Source organism: Poecile atricapillus, chromosome 3 (assembly GCF_030490865.1).
Source record: "Poecile atricapillus isolate bPoeAtr1 chromosome 3, bPoeAtr1.hap1, whole genome shotgun sequence".
Classification (NCBI taxonomy): Eukaryota; Metazoa; Chordata; class Aves; order Passeriformes; family Paridae; genus Poecile; species Poecile atricapillus.
In genome coordinates, this window is record NC_081251.1 from 82,387,237 (window position 1) to 82,408,265 (window position 21,029).

Here is a 21,029-nt window from a genome sequence, read left to right on the forward strand (position 1 = left end):
GTTTTCAGAAGTTTGAATTGTCTGGGGTTTTTTTTTTTTTTTTTCCGTTTTTTAAGGGACATGGGATTTTTGAATAATTTTACTTTTAAGGCAACCCCCCCCAGACATTAATTCTGCCAGCAGTTTTTTAGCACCTCCCTTAAAGTGATTTCCAAAGTAGTTTGAGGAGTAAAGCTTAATTTGTTAAAGTCTTCGCATGTGCTGAATAGGGTGAGAGCTGGAAGAACTCCTACAACTTTTCCAGACCTTTGGAGCTTCTTTGAAAACAAGTAAGTCGCTTGTCTGCTCAAGCTTTATGACTAAATTCTCTCCCCAAGGTTACTGCAAGGAACAGAGACCTTAACATGTCTGCATGTACAGATGGGTTCTGAGCAGCACAAGCTTTGAGGAATGGGACTTGCTCTTGCTGTCATTCCTTTTCTCCATAAATAAATAAATAAATAAATCTATATATATATATATATACACAATTATATAAAAAATCCCTCTCAGCCCCATTGTATGCAATCAGTGGCTATTGCATCAGTGAGTGTTACAGATCCCATTTTTCCCAGGGCAGGGAGGGCCCATCATGTGCACAAAGGCACAATGCAGAGAAGATTAATATCAGCTTCTGCTTTGCCATTCTAAGCCCCTGATAACTGTAAATAATATTCTAGCAAAGATCTTGATGCATCGTGATCTATTGTGTTGCAGCGATGATGCTGCTTGTTATGTCTTTAGCAGTGATTTATCATCCTCTGCAATGACACAAATCATGGATGGCTCATGGCACTCCAGGATGTATGATCTCTTAGTGGTGGCAGTGATGAATCCTGTGCTTAGATCATAACATTTTGAAACCTGGGATGTGTAGCTGATCCTTTGCTTTTTACTTCTAGAAGGTACCTAAAGCAATGAAAACCTCTCTTTGTCAACCTCTCTCAATGTGTCAAGTAACGCATCTCCCCTTTTCACAACATCTCAATATGGTTAATTCTGGCTAAAACTTGAAGGGTTATCAGGCAACTCCAGATTACTCACTCCTTTTGCTTTTCCCCTACTACCTCCTAACCTTTAATGTCCTCCTTCTGCATTCTGGTCCCAGGGACATATTTTGAAATTCTGCTGCATGTATAATGAGTATAAAATGTTCCTCTAGGAGCTGGAGAAAGCTCAGATGTTTGGGTACAGTAGGCCCATTCCGACACAACAAGCCTACGCTCAAGCTGTGATCCCAACAGAGAAGAAAGCGTTTCAGGTCTGAGCTGCTCTCATCCAGTGAGCTACTGCCATATCAGCTCTGCTCCGAGGAAGTGGAAGTACTCGCTTTTATTTATTTTTATCCTGTGGCATCAAAACGCCCCTGGGTAAGAGAGGACAGAATGGGGAAGGGGGGAATGATGAAGGCTCTTATTCTTCACTGCTGGGTTCCTGCTCTGGGACAATGTGCATTTCTTTTAGGCAACATGTAGATTACTGTGAGAATACTGGTTTACTGGTTGGTAAAATAGACATGAAAATCAAAGGCACCAAAAAAAAAAAAAAAAAAAAAAAGAGAGAGAGAAGAAGAGAAAAAAAAAAAGAAAAATCTAAACAGATGACGGGAGGCCAAATGCTGCCCTTAGTGATGAGCACCTTAAGCACCTGACAAGCTGGTCTGGCTGTAGTAGAGGGGCCCTGCAGGCTGCTTTCACCTTGGACACAGATGGAAACCGGGGCCTAGCATCACTCCAGCAGCCAACACTCCCCGCTGGGCTCAGACTGAAGAGGCCCCTCCTGCCCTCGTCTCCTGTTGCTCTGCCTCACCCCAGAGGCGACAGAGAAATCAGCACCCCACCCCAGGGAGGTAAGGTCAGGCAGCTGGTCAGAAGAAAAGCCAGGGCTGTAAAGCAGCGATGCTGTCCTGCACTCACAGGTGCTTGAGCCCTGAGCCCGCCGCTCTTCGCGGGGGTGCGGCTGCACAGCGGGGCTGTGTGCGCTCCCGGCATTCCGCTACCGGGGGAGCGGCTGGGGCATCTGCTTTGAGGACTGCAGGAGATTCAGGCAGGGCGGCTGAGGCGCCCTGTGCCCTCGACTTCACTCTCAAAGCCTGGAGGCTCCAAGATGGCTCGTCACCACTGGATGGAGCAAAAGAGGTGGGCGAAGACAGCCAAGGAAGCCTCCCGGGATGCTGGGCTGGCTGGCTGGCTGCCCTGGCCGCGGCCCCGGCTCGGCTTCCAGGGAAGCTGTTAGTAACTCGGAGCCTGCTCTCCGCTCTGCTCGCGGGGCCGGGGCCCCTCGGGTGCCCCCGCCGCTCGCTGGCTCGCCAGCCCTGCTCTGCCACAGCTGCTGCCGCCGGCCGCCAGCTCTCCAGGTGCTCCACCGGCTGGAGACACCCCAATGGCCATGAAGGCCTCGGCGGAGGGACCAGCGGCGGCACCCAGCACACTCGCAGTGCCCAAGCAGTACTCAGGGAGGGCGGGGGACCGGCTCCATAGCCTGAAGGGTCCCCTGCAACTTCCTCCGGGCTGCAGGAGTCGGGCAGGCTGTTCCCGGAGCCCCTGGGCACTACGGCCCCGTGCCCTGGTCGGGCACAGGGGATCTCGTCATGAAGGCCATGTTTGACCGTGCAGCCGCAGCACCCAGAGAAAGATAATTTCCTATGGTTTCAGTGTACTGCTGAAGCCTGGGGAGGCGACTCCCGCTGTCCAAGTTGGGAAGGGGAGGTGTTGCAGGCCGCAGCAGCACCCAGGGGCAGCAAAGGTGAGGAGTGGGAGGTAGGCACGCCACCCCAGAGAGAGGTCTGTCCGCAGGATTTCGGCACTTGCCACCACTCCGTCTCTGGAGGACAAGACCAACCTGATTGCTTCAACGCTGTAACATGGCCAGACTCGTGGCATTTTGCTGATACACCTTGTTGGTACCAGAACAGACATTTTTTCTTGTTTCTTCCATCAAAGAAGTCATAAGCCAGTCGGTTAATGTAAAAACTCGTTTCACAGGGCCTTATTTAAAGAAGGAGGGTTTTTTTTTTTGTTTTTATTTATTTATTTATTTATTTTTGGTAAAACTTAGCAAAACAAGAACTGTAATTATCAGCCTGAGACAGCCAAGCATCATGGAAAATTTTACCTCAAATAGTCAATGTTTAGCCAAGTTGAAGTATAACAAAGGAAGATTTTAGAGTAGAAAATCTCGGGCAATGGTGCTTACAGTCTTCAGTACTCATTAGTGCCTGGGTTTTCTGTAATGCTGTAATTCATTCTATCATACCATGATTTTGATACTGCTTCAGTAGGCAATGCTGTCCTCTAGGAAGAGAGTTATACTCAGCATGAAGCAAATATATCATAATACTTTTTAGGCCACATACACAGGTATAAAAACAGCAGCCTTTCAAACCAAAACCTTCTTTACTAATTACTAATCTTAAATATCTCGCTTCAGAAAAGGAAACATCTCCCAGTGCTGTGCAAAGGTGAGAGAAACCATTTGAGATGCACCTTGTCATGGTAGCATATTTCTTCAGTTCCCAGTGTATAAACATGGATGGCAGTGAAATTTTTAACAGCTAGGATTCTACACATACAATAAATTTATCACATATAATTATCTGTAAATATAAATATGTATTTGGAACTTAGATGCGCCAAGAATGACCTTTTATCCTTTAGTATGTAATTATATAATTTTACAATGTATTTCTCACTGTCTTAAATTCTTCTTTACAATAATCATATTTCCATAACTCATATTTCACCAAGTGCTTTGACTTAACCTGTTGAAAATATTGTAAGAAGGACTGTGCATCTATTGAATGTTTTTATTGAATGTGTTCTTTGAAAGTATGAATAATTTGATTTGGTAAAGAATTAAAATTAGTTAGACTGAACCAAAACAGACAAGAATTAAGAAAGAAAATAAAAAAGTGATATGAACGAGATAAAGAAAATGACACATCTTTCTAAGGTAAAACAATTACAAGAAAGGATTTAAATTAAAAATATTAATGAAAAGTAATGGATGTAAAAGATGGGAAGACAGAATGGGAGAGAAGTGGGCCAGTATCACAGCAGCCAGAACAGTTTTGTTAATGTGGACGACTCATGTTTAATATCCAATATTTTCCTGTGCCCAGAAAAGATGTGAAACCACATCACAGCCCTGTTCAGACAACAACCTCATGTGGGAAATGTGAAACCCTACAGGTTTCATTGAAACTGAGTCTCCTTGTCCTCAGTGACAGCTCTAACCACTGAGCTATTGAATGAAAGGGGATCCCTTGTCCTTGATTTTGTAGGAAGCCTCCCCCTTTTTAACCGGTGCCTGAGTCTTTTGACTATGCAAAACCAGCTTACAATGAAAATTATGGAACTAGTTTTGTCTACCATGTTCTGATGTATTTCTTTCAGCTGAAAGTCTCTGGCAAAAATTACTTGAATTTGTAAATATGTTTGAGCTGCCCTGAAATATCATTTGTGGAAGCACCTGCTATTTTCCAAAATACGATTTGATGATGATGATAAGAGTAATGATAACAGCTGTTATTGTTCAGGTAACTGAGTATTTGTTTATTTCTTCTTTTACATCACTTTTTTACTGCCTCCTATTTCTTTGCCTACCTGCAGCATATTATTTAACATTTATTTTCTTATTCATTTTGTTTCCTCCTCTCCACTGGAATTTTTGATGGTGCCCTCATGGGCTTATATGTCCTCCAGTGCACAGCCACACAACTCATGACTTCTTTTTATATTGCCTGTGCCAAATCTACTCCAGTTTTCCTCAGGTGAGATGCCAATGAAATCAAGTTACATCAATAGACTTGTGCAACTAAAGAAAAAGCAGAGCCCTTATCAGTATAATGCCTCAATATATATTTTCTTTCATAATGTCTTTCTCATCACATATCTTTATTTACAGTTTCCTTTATTATTTCTCCACACCTCATTTTACAAACCTGGCTTTTTTACATTCAGTTGCCATCATTGTGGTCTATCTGATCTAGACAGCTGTGCCGAGACAGGGCATTTTGGAATATTACTGTAAAAAACTGGAAGCTTTTTACCACACTTGTATTCATTTTAGTGGTTATCACTGTAACAGTTAACAAAAGACACAAAGACATCCATACCCAAAACAGCATATGAAGATTTAATTTTTTTTTTTTAAATGGCACATACATTTAAATAGCTCCTACTTTTCCCATTTGGCAAGGCCATTGTTGTGGCTAATGTATGTATTTCTGAAAACAATGATACATTTCCAGTAGTATCTTCCACAATTTTTTTTTCAATGAGCAATAAAGGAGGTTGAGGTGGGATGTGTTTTATCCCACCACATTATATCATTCCTCTTTTTCCTCTTTGTTGGATGGCAATCAGGAACCCTCATGCCAAGCTTGGGAAGCAACAGCATCTGGTTCCTTGGCAGATTCTGCAGGCGGTCTTGTTGCCAGCCTTTAAGCTGTGTCTGGGTCTGCTGCATGGTTTGGCTGCAGATGGGCTCTCTGGGTTGCCTTGTGCTTATGGGTGCCAGTTTTGGCTTACCTTTGATTCTGAGGACTTTACTCATTTTTATTCATTTGTGAATAAGGACCCATCCAAATGCTTCATGAAACCAATATCAGAGTGTACCGATATTTAAAATGAAAAGGGAAGGAGGCCGTTTCCTTTTCCCCTTCCCTCCCCAGGATGAAACATTATAATAGCATCTGCAAATGGATCTGGATCTATCAGTATTTCCATTATAAATCAGAGGCTTAGAGCTTAGCCATGAATATTCCTCCCAGAATGAAATGCAATGCGGCCACTTGCATCAAAACAACACTGAACGTTTTTTCAGACCATCTAGGCATTCCCACACTCACTTCCTCTTCCTTCCAGAGGGATAATTTTGAAGACACAACAGTCTTGCGTCAAGCATATGTCCAAAAACCTCTGTATGGAAAAAAAACCCCGCTTCTTGCTGTTTCTGGGTGCTTAGGTTCAATGCTGTTTTGGAGCCATGTACAAGAACAGTGCCTAGGCCTGGAAGAAAAGCCTTGAAATCAGAGACTTGGTGGACACTGAGAGAGCTTTGGCTGTGAACACAGCCCTCCTGTCTTGCTGATCCACAGACCCCCAAAGCCTGGGAGGGTGCAGTAGGGAAGTAATGTATCTGCCTCCTGTATTTGCTATCAGCTCCTGCCGTGACCCCGTCTGGACACCCTTTGGTCTGGATTTGGGCACCCAAATACCCTCTTGGCAAGAGCTGCCTCTCCTGGAGAGTATGGGGGGATAGCAAGGTGTGGGGAGGCTGTGCTCCCTAATCGGAGGTGTCAGGCTGCTGTCAGAGGGGAGCCAAGTACCTCTGCCCAGCCGGGGAGTACAGATACCACTCAGCACAGATGGCCAGGGGGGTCTGCCCAATTACCAAATTAAGCCTTCAAAACACGATGTGACTCCTAGCATTTTGGAAGGAACCTTCCTGGACCCTGGACTTCAGTGCCTGTACCTCCACATGCACAACCGAACCAGGGATGGCTGCTTTCAGTCATCTTGGAATGAGTGCATTTGGGGCAGCTTGATTCTCTCAGGAAGCAACAATTCCGCTGAGTCAGGGAATATGCAGAGACCAGCATCCCAGAGAAGTGGGTGGGATGGGGTTGGAGGGAGCAGGGGAGCTTGTTGGCACCCTATCAGAGTGTACATACGGTAATACAGGTGACAGTGCCTCTGGGGAACAGAGCATTTCCCCCGCCTACGACAGGGCCCTCTCGATGATGCCAGATACTGGGCATTGCTGGGTCACAGCTGTCCATGCTGATTCCCAACATGACCTTGTTTCCCTGCTGAGTGCTTCTGAGCAAGCTCTGAGCAGCCAGCCTGGCACTGGGGACAATGCACAGCAAAATCTCTGCTCATTACAACAGGATCCATAGGCAGAAGTTCCAGTACTGATAATGACAAAAAAAAAATTAAAGTAAAAAACCCAGCAACACTTTTTCAAAAGGGTATTTCTATTTTTCTCTTCGCTATTCACAATGTAAAATACCAGTGTGCAAAATTTTATGCCTATGAATATATGCTGAAGGAGTCATGTCAGTGACATATAGTGTTACACGGAGTCCAGCTAAACGTAACACAACATTCAAAGCAGCAGTGTTTCTGGTGTGTCTTGCTTCTGTTTTTAAACCTGTCTTTTCTGTATTTTGGAAGAAGGATTCTTTCCTTTCCATGTCATCCTGTAGTCTGTAGACAGTCTCTGCACATGATTTACAGCAGTCTTTCATGTGAACTCTCTTCCAAGATTCATCTTTTCACAATCCTTTGTAACAATCTTATGTTCTTGCAGTCTTTCTTAAATGTATCAAGGCAGAATGCAAAAAAATTAAATCACAACAAAATTGTTAGTTTCTCTTTTGCAGGTTATTTGGGGAAAGGAAGTGATTCACCTTTAAAATGGGTGATGCTCCCAGTCTGGCAGAAGGATTAAGCATCTGTGCAGTTCCAAATATGGGAGGAAACTACCTGCATTTGATGAAATTACTTGCCTTTTAAATTAAAGTGCTTAATAAGTTTCAAATGTCAGGCCTTATTTTCACAAGTAGGTCTTGCCCTTGTCTAAAGTTAATTTCTATTTTAGGCTGTTAAAAGCATACATTACAGATCAAAATAATAACCAAATAATCGTTAGTCTCCTTAATGGGAACCTGTCCCCTCTTATGCACGAGTAGTGATAGAATTCGTAAGGAAATCACCCACTAGTGTTAAAAATACAAGCTAATATTATCTCCAAGAAAGATTACAACATGACCAAAGACAGAGGGTCCAAAATAATAGAGCAGGCTAAGTGCTGAAAAACAGGACTGGTGAATATTTGCTATTAGAATTGTCATTCCTTGCTGTGTCTTCTGGATATTTCCTTAAGGAAGTGAGCATTGACTATTGTCAGAGTGGTTGGTTGCTCTTTGTAATGTTCTTCATGTAAAACCCAAAAATGTTTATGAGTTTGTGGTATTTCCTTTTGTTTACTGTTCTCTTTGACAAGTTTCACCTACCCAAAAAGAAACAGACAAGCTATTGTGTGGTTTAGGTGATCAGCTCAATACTATTAGGGGTGAGTAGCAAATAGGAGACTGTCAACCCAAACAGCTCATAAATAAGGCACAGGATGAAAATCATGAGTCTAAACCATTAACAGCTAGAAGTAAAAATATACCAAAAGCTTAATGAATATGCTCAGTGTAGTTCCAGCTAGTCCATCAATCATCCACCAACAGAAGTGCTACAACCATGGCAAATAATATTTAAACAATAGTATTACTATTGCTAGCTCTGTTGGGCATGACCGCTGTCTCACAGAGCAGGGTCAGGCAGGCATATCCTGCCCTAAGCTTAGAGCATATCAGACATGCTCCACAGAGACATGTGTCCACAGCCACCCCTCCCATCCCAGGTCTTTGCTATATAAGCAAAAAAGTAGAGAATTCAGTTATTGCTGCTGGTGGCTTGCTGTGGATCCAGGCACAGTGGTTGGGCAGGGCATCTTTATTGCTGTCTCACTGTCCAGTTTCTAGTGGGCCAAAGAGCACAGTACAAAAGCTGTCATCCCACTTGGCTCTCATTGCTCTCATTTTTGGCACCAGTAGCTGAGGCCAAGGGCTGAATGAGCACAGGGGATGAATCCTGCTTTGAAAGCTTGCAGATCAGAACTGAGCCATGTTTGGAAGAGCAATATGAGATGCCTGCACACTTCTTTTTTGTATGCTCCTATTCTCTAGCTAACAAAGGAAATTGTGATTCTGTAAGGTTAAGAGGACTCTTCTAACAGTTCTGGCATTCTTGCTAATGGCTTGAGAAAGTGGTCAGGTATAATAACTATACTCCAGGAAGAGGAACTTCTGGAGAAGGTTGGTCTATCCCCTTGATTTCATGTCCACAGGCAGTTTTTTGTTTGGGAAGATCTGCAGAAAACCCATGTCAGGTATTTATTCCTCCTTCAATTTGATTTGCAAGCTGTGCTTTGCTGTGTTTTGAAGTCATCTATAGAGCATTTAAACCCCTCCTTACATTTATAGTTTGGCCTATCTTATTCATGTTGCTTCCATGGCATTTCACCTGCAAACTTAAGGCTCTTGCCATTTGCCAAGAAACATCCTCAACTCCTCACTGGGCAACAACACATGCACACATGAGCAGCAGCTGCTCCTTTATGTGCCTGGAACAAGCAAAGCTTGGAAAGTCAGGAGAGCCATGTAGTGCAGCCCGATGTATGCAGAACGGGGGTATTTGCCACACAGCAAGCCAGCCATGTGCACGTTGGCCCTGCAAAATGGCAGAAGCCCTACGTGCCTCCTACGCCTGCCCACTTTACTCTGCCTTCCAGCTAGAGAGGTATCAGGTCTTTGCTGTGTCCCTGGCCATCCTGCCTGAGGAAGGGAGGGAGGCAGGGGACAAATCCTCTGCTCTGGCCCCAGTTCCTGAAGCATAGGAGTCACCAGCCAAGAGCACAAGTAAAACAACTGAAGTAAATCTTAAGGTTTCACTAGTTTGTTTGGGTGTTTTCTTTTCCCCTTTTCTACTATGTAAGCTGTCTCTTGTTTTTATTTTTCACAGGTTTGGCAAGCATTTTGCTTTTACAGCTCAAGCTTTGCCCAGTCACAGAACTGCATATAGACTTTGCTTAGCTTTTGTCTTGCATATTAAACAAGAATTAGGAAATAAAAGAGATATTATTAGGGTTTGGACTTTTTGATTTTGGAGTCAATAGGAGCTTTGTTCTGCAATTCTGGCAGAGGAGAAGGGAGAGCAGACTGCCTCCTGTTAACATTGTAACCCAGGGAGTTTGCTCTTGAACCCCAAACCAGGTACGTGCCGCCCATCTGACCTCTTCCACAACCCTGCTTTCAATCCCTGGCAAGAAAAACTTTTCTGTTAGGTTCCACAGAAGCAGGATAAGGTCCAGGATGTTTAAATCCTCAATACTTTCTGTTATTTCCTGACAATACCCAATTCATTGGTCCAAGATTTGAATACACATCTTCCTCGCACCATTTCACAAAATGCTTGGACCCCAAGAATAGAAGAAACCACTGCAATACAACAAGGACATATAAATATGAATGTCAAACTGTCCCGTCAATGAAATGCTTTAAAATGCAGGGAGTGCCATGGTGCAGTGGGCCACAGAAACACAATGAAATGATAATGAGGACAAACGGAGATGAAGACCACCCACCAGTAGTTTTATGACTGTGACTTGGAACGACAGTTCTCAGCGGGGCCATTGCGACTGGACGCCATTGTCATTTTTAGCACATGCTAAAGTAGCAATTGTGCACGGACATTTCAACTGTTGCCTCTGACAAACAGCAGCCAGACTATTTATGAACAACCCCCAACCCCATTCTTGTGCGTTTGGCTGTGTCTGTAGGTAGGAGAGAGTGGAAGACTGCTACTTTGTTCTGACAGGTTTTCCCATAGTCACTGTCTGCTACTCCTTGCATATGCTTAATTTTCTGAGGATTTATGCTGGGCCCTTCCTAGACAGGTCTCCAGCATTCATCTTCCTTACTCAAGCTTCTACCCCACTTATGCTGTAGTCTCCTCCATGCTGCATTGTTTCCTAATTTCTCCTTCCCTAAAGAAAAAACCAACATTCAGAATTAGGGTATTGGAGCAAACTTTTCTAGGGCTTGGTTGTGCACGTAAGGCAAAACTTGGGTTTTGGAGGAATGAAGAAGATGAAGGAAAGACAAGGCATGAGTCTGTTCCTGATATGTTTATTCACCCTGCCAGGGAGGTGCATGTGCTGGATCAGAGCACCTCCCAGGTGTCCTGGCGTAGCTTTCTGCCTCTCTATCCCCAAATGCTGCCACTCATTTTCTTGGCAACTCTCACCAACACCTCATCTCCAGCGCAGGGCACAGGGGGTGCAAACAGGGTGCAGGAGAATTTTCTCCCACCCAGCTTCCATGCCAGAAACAGTTTGGCTCAAGATTTAGGTAAGCAACAAGTCTTCAAAACAATGATCCAAATGCAAATCTTTTCTGTTTTGTAACTCTGCTAGAAAATTACCAAATCACATTCATGAAATACAGCCTTTTAGGTTTGTTCACTGTTTCATAAATATCTGTAGATTACACAGCACTCTACCAGCTTGCCTTCAAATTTTATTGTATTAAGAAACTCATCTGAAAAGCAGTTTATATCTAATATATTCTTAATCCGTCACTCTTCAGGTCCTGTCATAAAATGTGTAACTGAGAGAAGCTGTTCACATTAACAAGCCACCATATCAGGTCATCACTCCCAAACCTTTTATTATGGGATGTTGCTGAAAGGTGCCATCTTCACAGCCAAGATGTGCCTAATTTATCCATTAGGCATTCCTTCAGTAGTCATTTAAAGTGAGCATGATTGGGTTTTTTTAACTGTCTGTGCTTTACCAAGAAGACAGCTATAGCATGGCTCAGAAAAAAGCACTCAAGTTTTTCTTGATGGGCTGTGCAGGAAAAAATGTTTAATTTGCATGCACATGATGGTAGAGGAAGCTGACTCAGAACAAGCTGTTGGTGCTTCTGGATGGTCAGAATTAAGGGCCTGTAGGAGCACTGAGAGGTCTCCAACATGGACCAGGGAACACTGCATGTGTGGGTGTGGTTCTATGTGTTGCATAACCCCTTAAAAAATGGGGTACTATGTATTCATCCCTGAAGGAAGGGATGAAAAGGAGCTAGAGATGAAGAAGGAGGGGAAGAGTGATCCACAGCATACAGAAACACACAGCTGAAGGTACAAGGAGAAAAGGCACAGCATCCTCAGTTTATTAACGATTGTGGGGAGCATTGCACATTCAGGTCTGCTTTTATCTTACCAAAGCTTTGGGAGGAGGCCTAAGACACCTTACTGAGACACACCTGAGGTAATCCACAAAGGCAATGGACAGATAGACTGGGGCACAGCAATTTTATAAGACAGTTCAATAAGCCTCAGATAAGAGAATCTCCTGGAGCTATCTATCACTTTCTGTCCAGCTTGAAAAGTGGGGTCCTTCACTGTCATAAAAGCACAGCTATAGAGCAGACAGCCAACTTGTCTGGCTCAGAAAGCTTCCTATCAAAATCTTCACAAGATGGACAATCAGAAAATACATAGTGGGAGCTGAGTGGAGCAAGAATTCCTGGATCATGTCATAGGCAGGTGGTGACTATGGCTCTGCAGGAGAGGTGTGCTCTGGCTCTGTGACTCCTGTGCACAGGTACTGTGCTGGGCCAACAGCTCAGGGCTGGAAGCAGAGCTCTTGAGCCAGAGGACTGTGTAATCCACACTTCCGCTTCTAGAAGTAAGAGAGCCAGAAAACCCTGCACCATGGAGTTACAGGGACTGACTGCATGCCCATTCCAATCCCATCCCCTTAAGGAGCAGAGGGGTCCCCAGACAGCAAATATTGTCTTCTGTCTGGGCATCTCATTCTTTTCTCAGCTTTCCAATACACAAGGTAGGAAGGTAGTGTCCAGTGATTCTCTGCCACGAAAGAAATTCTGGTTTATAGACACTGGGTAGGAAATTCAGCCTTTCAGTGCAACATAAATGTCCAGCTATAAAGCCACTGGATCTACAATGGCTGTACAAGTGATTGAGGTCTTTAAACTCACTCCTTGCATTATCCCATGACTTCTCTGAAATTTTAGTTAGTGAGTACTTTGGTTTGCAGTGGAAATCTGGTGCAGGTAAATAGCAGTTGTCTTTCATACCTCACGGGATGTTTGCTGTTGCGTAGAAACAAGGGTCACCTTACAGAAAGTTCAGCAGAATAGGCTTGGCAATAGCACTGACATTCTTTGCCAGGCATGAATCCTCAGATTGATCTCAGAGCTTCCTTTTCAGCCTGATTAGTTAAAAGCTTCTCTGTAGTGCTAGCCTAAGTGGGATCTCAGAAACTCAAATACACATCAGGACACCCAGCAAGACCTTGTGGTGTGGGCTGTCAGGTTTCATCATTTGACAGATTTCCCAGGTGAGGCGCATGTTGATGAAGTGGCATGTCCAACATTGTGCAGGAAAATTTTTTGGTAGAACTGAGAAAGGAAGTCAGCAACTTCAGCTTGAAGTTCTCTGCCATAACCCTCACTCCTTCCCCTACATCCCTTCTCACTGAACCCCCACTCTTCTTAATGCCTCAACACAGAGATTAAATAGGCCTTATGAAGAAGAGGACGTGTGGTTGTAAAACACTTTATGTTTAAATTCAGCATAGCTGTGAGAACAGTCAACAAGAAATGGGATTACAAACAGTCAAGCAAGTTCACACATGTTAGTTATGTCCAAAGAGAGTTGCTCTCCTTTGTTGCGGTGTGCTTCACTCATCTGTGCAGCTGTGCATCTGGCCTTTTGTTTCTCTACCTATTCTCATAGGTGACTGCCATAATGAGGAATGACAGAGACAGGGACCTGACAGGCAGAAACCTCCTGGACTGGGTGAGGCATGGGACTCACATGAATAAGGCACTTGAAGCAAAGGAATCTGGAAAAGATATTCAAATATATGCAAAACCATAAGTACTATGAGCAACGCTACCATTATGTCAGTTTTGCTTTCCAGCAGACCTCTGTATGCATTCAGCCTCACGCTGGACTCTAGCAAATCTCTCCTGTTTATTCTGTCTTTGTTCAGATACCATGGCGGAGACTACACGATTGTTCTGTTGAAACATCTGATCATAACTGTATAGCTGGTCCCTCCTCTGGACTGTGCTGAGCTTCCCCAAAGTCCAGCATAGCTTGTTCACTCTGCCAAACATAGACCAAGTCACCTAGAGCAGCATTTTTCAAACGGTCTCTGATTTTTAAATGGAGGGTTTGGTACTTTTTAGGGGAGATTTATGCCTGGCTGCCAAGAAATGTTTATTCTTGTGTTCTTGCCTAATCATTGTCATACATGATTCAGCAAGAGCAGAACTGCCACTCTGCCTGAAAAAAAAAAAATCTGCTGGGGCTTGTTCTTGTTCATTTTTGAGTAGAAATGAACAAAAATACGTAAAAAGCCATCCTTGAGTTCCCAGAGGGTAATTTTTTGCCTTTTGAGGAAGGACTATTGGGCTAAAATTAGAGAAACTGCACAGGTAGAAAACATTATTAACAAAATTAATGGCTTATGTAAACCAGGAAGAATGTTTTCTGGGGGATGTTTTGCTGTCTGCAAAAACCCAGAGACATAATATTGTTTAGCCAATTTTCCCCTGCCATGAGGAGGTCAACAGTCATATAGCCTCTGTGTTGGACACTGTCGAGCCTTGTTTACTGCCATTAGAAGGTCCCAGGAGAAAGCTGGTGAGGTTTTGGCAGTTTGTGGCAGAAGAGAGAGCTACAGCTGCAGAGCAGTTGTTGTCATAACACCTATTCATCATTATCCCTCCCATCATGAATCACCTACTGATAACTAACCCCTCTTTGTTTACATTCATCACATCTAGAAAGCCTGTGCTTGCTTCCAAGAACCAAATCTCTACCTGGGAAAACTCTCTGCTTTTGTGCCAGTATTTTTCCCCCAAACCCAGAAAATTCTCGAAATCTCCCTGCTGAGAGAACAGGGACAGCTTTTCAAATGTTTTGTTCACTTCCACTTAAAATTCAACCGGAGTATCTAAATTAGGAATGCTGCTACATTCCAGCTCAGAGAGCTGCAGTGCTCTGTTACAAAGAGGGGCTCCGTCTCCTCGTCATCCAGAACCCTGTCTTTCTGGATCGTCTGGTGCATTTGCCTAGGTGGAAAGCTCGGTAGGGGGCCCATGTTGTACCCTTCCTTCTGTGTCTGGTACAGCATGGAGCACCATGTCAGCGATGCACTAATACACAAGAATAATCAGCTCATCAAATCAGCTTCATTAGTTGGAGCTCGAGAGCACAGCTCTGCTGCCCAGCCCTGCAGACACGCAGCCTGCCTCACTACTCCATCTGCTGCAGCCGAGCAGGAGGGGTCTGCCCATTCGGCTGTTCACGCAGAAGTGCAAAAGCCCGGGACACTGGGGGTACTCCGAGCATGTGCCATGTTCCTGCCTGACACATGTCACCAGGGGACCACTGCTCCTCCCCTGTCTCTCATATGGAGACCAAATCCAACTCCAGAGTGCCAGCGATGAAGCCGCTAGAGCGAGATTTTAGGCCACTAATAATTTTCCTGGGTTTTTGGGGGAGGGGAGTAGAGTCTGGTCCAAGAGGTCTGCCTCACATCCTTATCGCAACGCGGACTCCTGGAGGCCACCTCACGCTGCTGGTGGGTGGCTGAGCACTGGGGACCCTCTCCGTGTGATAGGAGAGGCGAGAGGTGGAAGTGCAGAGGCTGCTGGAAGGTGGCTCCGCTCCACGGCAGGCTCAGGGCTCTGCGGTCCCTGTGTGTCGATAGGAGAGGAGCAGGACATCAGCAGGTCACGAGTTTCACAGATTTGTTCACTGCTTGGAATTTCTGAGTGAGAGTATTTATGGATAGCTCTGGAGTTATTTTTACGGGAATGGCTCTGTAACTAAGCACTTCAGAAAAAAATCAGGTCACCATGTAGATGAAAAGGCAGGTGGAGGGGGCTTCATTTGAGTGTATTGAGCTTGGATACCACCCACTTGGGATGGGTGTAAGCCCCTAGCAGGTGCTTGCCATGAAAACCCCTAGGGCTGGTTGTCTTCACAAATGCTCTTCCTCAAACAATGATGAATAATAAACACATGTGTAAATTTCTCAGTCATTGGTATTGCCAAGGGTCTGTGCAGAAGTATCTGTTGCTTACACTGAAGTTCTCTCTCTCTTTCTCTCTGTGTATTTTTAGCATGGATGGAGATATAGTCTCAGAAAATGTAATGACATGTGACATGCAGGATTCATATGTATCTAGGCAGTATGGGAATGTACCATGTAGGAGGAGATGTAACATACTGCTTGGCTTCTAATACCCATTACTTAAGCACAATAAGGCGCCTTATGGAAGCAGATAAGGGGGCTCCCCATGGAGCCTAAGCATTAGAAGACATATGTTTATCCCATACCTGTATTCTCTCTTTGCTTTATGTCATTACTTTTAAGTTACTTCATGCAATATTGACTGACGATTTTTACTGGCTTGTCAGAAATGCTCTGGGCATTTACCTTTACAACATGATCAGTTTTCACAAGAAAACAACTATCAGCTTGATTCTACCTCTCTCATTTCATTAACAAATATCTGCTAATGAGTCCAGCCGGATACCAATGCAATCCTATGGCAAATCACCTAAAGTTCAAGAGAATTTCTTTGCTGATTTTAAGATAGTCAAACGACAATGTTCTATTCTGGAGTTACCTCTGTAACTTTAACAAGATGAGACAGTGAAGTTTTGCCTTGTAAGTGGTTCTAACGAAATGTTTTTTTTCTATAAAATAGCATGTTTAAGGAACCATTTAATGTCCACAGTATCTCTGCCATTAAGAGGAAGTGTCTCAAACAGAAGGGATCAGCCTCTTCCCTCCCTTGTTTTCACATTGCAACCTAGTTTTAACAGGAACTGTAGCCTGCAAATGGATACAGAAAAGGGCTGCTAAAGGATCTTAATATCATAGTTCAAAGAGAACTGCCTATTTTCCTAACTAAGGTTTGAATTGCATTGTAAAGATAGACACTGGAATGGTTGACAGCTTTAACAAGAAAACTGTGACTGCAATCCTAGTGCAAACCATACATCTTGTGAGATCAAGTGGAATGCTCTGTACAGATGCCAAAAGAAGCTGAATGTTTAAAGCCTGGGGTTTTTTTATTAGTAGTTAATGGTGTATATTTAGCACTGAAAAGATCATTTGACAGCACATCAGTCTTGCCAGATACATGAGTAAAAGGAAACCCAAAAACCCCACATTTGTGTGGGGTCTTTTTTGTCTGAAATTTTAGGAGGAAACAACCTACCGACTGCGAACTCTGCTGAACTAGATGGAAAGGCTGCCATTGATTTCCATGGACTTTAGATCAACCAGAAGGAGGGAAAGCAAAATGCATGCTAGGATGTTTCCTTGGTTATTTGCCTGTCCTTTTAAATGCTATATGTGACATTTTAAAGTTCAGGTGTTAAAAAAGGAATGATAGCTTCATGAAGGGTTTGTCAGTGAACTGCAGAGTTTAGAAGGCTGTTAAAAATATGAATATAAATGTCTCTGTGCATATACACTACAGGGACAGAATTTAATTTAGCTGGAGCTGGTGGTACCTGACACTTTCTGCTATGAGAGCCTGTTTTCAGTTTTCTATAACTTTGCCAAGTTTTAACCATTCAGTGTCTACCTCACACTGAATATTTTGCATCTCTTGATTCCACCAGCAAGGTGATGAAAAGCTACCCAGTACTGCAGAATGGAGAAGGCAATCAGGGGATCTGGCCACAAGGGAGAGAGAGTGACAGCAGGAGAAGCATGCACATGGACAAAGGAAGGGACAAATGAGACTGGAAGGTAAATCAGATGGGGGCAGCCAGACATAGGAGAGAGTGATGGGATGGGGTTAAGGGCTAGGCCAGCAGGAGAGGCAGCCTGGGAGAGAAACACAGGAAAGGTTGAGGAATAAAAGACCCCCAAAGCAATCTTAGCAGTAAATCCTTGAATCATGCATTCATCTTCTTTAGGTTTTTGGGTGTTTTTTTTCTTTTTCCCCCAGGCTAAAGAAAATGATTTATGCAGCACCAAGCATAAGGGGGCCCCATTCTCCACTGGCTGGTAAGCATTGCTGTGAGGAACACAACGGCAGCAACAGCAAAGGCAGGAGATGCCTGTTGTCATTTCAAAAGCCCTGGGAATGACTCACTGGTCAGACTGCTCCCAAGAAGAAGAGCTGCTTATTGCAACTGTTTGCTTTCTTTTCCTGTCGAAACTGCATATATTCTTTTTCCAAGCACTAGGAAGGGGCTACAGGACTACAGAAATAGGCAGAAAAGCTGAGAGAGAGCAAGGGCAGGCAGTTATGAACAAAGGCACACAGTGAGGAGGGAGACAAAGCACAGACGAGGAATGAGAGCAAGTGAGGAGATGCAGAGAGGGGAAGAACGACCAGATGGGGGACAAAACAAAATCTCTCAGAATTACTAACTCTTCCCCAATGTATGTGTATGATCCTTGTGCAAACACTTCTTCAAAGAGGTGCCTCATCTTCCAGGCACAGGGATGAATGCAGAGTCAGTAAGATGGACAGCTGGAGAAGTAGATGATTAGACATTGGTATGTTAAAAGATGTTCTCTGGTACACACCACATCAGTATAAATGCTTGAGGAAAGTCCCAGCTCCAGTGTTCTTTCACTCTCTACCTTCTAGGTTTAAAGCTTGATGTCCAGAAAGGCAGCACACATTTCCTTGTCCTCTGACACTGGGACCAGAAGCCAACCCCACCTGAGGCACAATAAAAGTTTCCCATGTTGAGATCCACTGGCACATTGCACATCATTTCTGTGAAGCTGTTTACATGAGGTCCTGCTAATGTGCACTCATTCTTGAGAGTCAGCCTGTGCCTGTGTGTGTCCCTGATCCATAGATTAATGGTAAGATTGTGCTTGTGGGAGCTGCCAGGTTGCACTGCTGCTGGGAGACAACATGTAGGAAAGGAGGTATCCCTCTTGCTCCAACTGCATGTACCCATTGCAGGCATTTCTGCAAGGGAAGTTATTTTGGAAGTGCAAGGAATCACATGATTCCAGAACAAATGTCTCCAGGAGATGTTGCTCTTCCCACATCTCTTCCAAAGGGCAAAGAAAACCAGAGAAAAGGTAGAGGGAGACTTCCAGCCAGCCCCACTAGCTTTTGCAGATGAACTCTCTTAACAAATGAAGCCTTCTCACAGCATTAATTTTGCAGGTCACACCAAGTTTTTGGGCATGCCCCTATTCATAGGTGCTTGGCAAGGAATTTGGGAAAAAAAGAGAAACATGTGAAAATGCTACCCTGGACTTGCCAGTAAATAGGTTATTTGGAGTTTTGACTAATCAGTTTCTGTGATGGATGTCACCCAGTCTTAATGGCATTGCCTCTGTACATGCCACAGTATAGAAAAAAAAATGGTTTTGTTCTACTTTTTTCTGTTTCACACATATTCCCTAAACATTTGATGGGTCTTGGAGTGTAAGGGTTTTCCAAATGGCTACAGAAGCCTTTCTGAGGCTAATTTATCCCTGTGAATATTTACTTCTTATAAATGTCACCATCTTCCTGATGGATGCAATCATCTGTGGCAGTTAGGCTGCTTTGCAGGACAGGACCCTAAGTGATGACTGAGAGGAGAACACAAGTATGCATGAGCGGAGCGGGGCAAGGAAGCCAAGGCAAGCAGGGTGACTGCCGCGGTTTAAACATGGCATGGACCCCCAGCAGTGAAGAGGTTGTGGCTTCTCTTGTTGTCTCACTTTTCCTTTCACAAACAATCTGGTGACTACAACCACCACTGCCACCACCTTGGGAAGTAAATAAGGTCCAAAACACCAGCAGAGAGAATCAGTAGCTTTTATTCACTAAAATATGTGTTGTCAAAAAAAAAAAAAAAAAAAAAGAAAAAAAGAAAAAAAGCTGTAGTCACACAGCTGTAGTCTGGTCTCCCACGTTTCAGCTGTTCCCTCTGTCCACAGGCAGAAGTAATGCGTCACTTTCTGAATTGTTTCTTTAAAGAAAAAACAACAACCCAAATCAGTTAATCAACAGCAGCAGTGCTGCCGGACTGGGAGCGGTGGGCTCTGCTCCAGCGAGGAGGCACAGCACGGTCCCCAGGAATGGCCGCAGGTAGGAGCTGCGAAGCTCAGGGCTCTTTCGAGCACGTAGTGTCCCGGCAGCCCCGGAGGGAGGGTCTGTCCTGCCCTGCCAGCTCCCGGCGCAGGGTTGCTCTGCTGGATTCAGGAGCACTCAGAGCCCGGCAGGTTCGAGCAGGCTGAGGGGCCCCGGCGCCACTGCCCGGCCACGGACAGGGCAGGAAAATGCTGCGTTCCCCGGCAAGACGCACAGGATTTCCTGCAGCGGGTCAAAAAAACATGCCTTCCCATTGTCCCCGCCATGTCACGGGGAGTCCTTGTGCTCCGCTGGGGACAATGTCAACTCCTACCCTGGCAACCAAGGAAAACAAGGACGCTTGTTTGCATTTGACGCGAAGCTGCCGCCCGCCTCCCTCAGCAGACAGGCCTGGCACTGGCGGGGACGGCCGCCCTCATGGCCACTAATGAGCCTCCGTCCCTGGCCGTTGGTTGGCCCCGGAGGTGGAAAATCTGTGGCAGCCCCAGGGGAAAAAAAATCCCAACTTAAGACAAACAACTGTTTGTGGGGGAGGCGGCGAGGAGCGGACGCCATCCAGCCCTTGCGAGCGCGGTGCCGATTCCTGCCCTCGCCAGGAGCTGGGCCGGGCAGCCAGCGAGAGCCCGGGCAGTGTTTCCGCCGGGACTGTGCCTAGCTTTACCCAGAGCGATGTCCAGTCGGGAAGGGCTGTCCCAGAGGCACAGGACTAGCGCAGGAGGCTATGGCACCCTGCAGCATGCTCGGGGCGAGCTCAGCGCCCACTCCTCACCCAGCCCCGGTAAACTGCAGGGTGGGCTTTCTATTGCCCTACCCCTGGAACTGAACCCTCAGTTCAACACTGAGGCTGTCACTGTTGCCTTTTGTCTCCTGTAAAAGTCACTTTATCGTTCAAGTATCAGCCACAGAGAGGGAAAGGCAGTCTTGTGTTCATGCAAAGCCCAGGACTCAGTCTTCTGGTGGGTGCTGAATGCACAGAAACGCGACGTGTCATGCTGGGCGCCCGGAGGTGGCACAGACCTGGCCAGCACACGTACCCCGGGCACTCAGAGTCCCGGCCCCGTCACCGCAGCCTGGCTCCTCACACCTCACAGCCCCGTGAACAGAGGCCAGGGAAGGCTCAATTTTGATACTGCTGGGCTGGCAAATCTCCAGAATCAAAGGCACTATTTGCTTCATACAATGCTTTTGTGAACCTGCATTTGCTTTTTGTCATAACATCAAGTCGGCAAGTGCAGGATGAGACAGAGCACCCTGGAAGGCAGTGGCAAGGATTTTAAAAAACAGCATTTTACAGGAACTTAAAGGAAAGAAA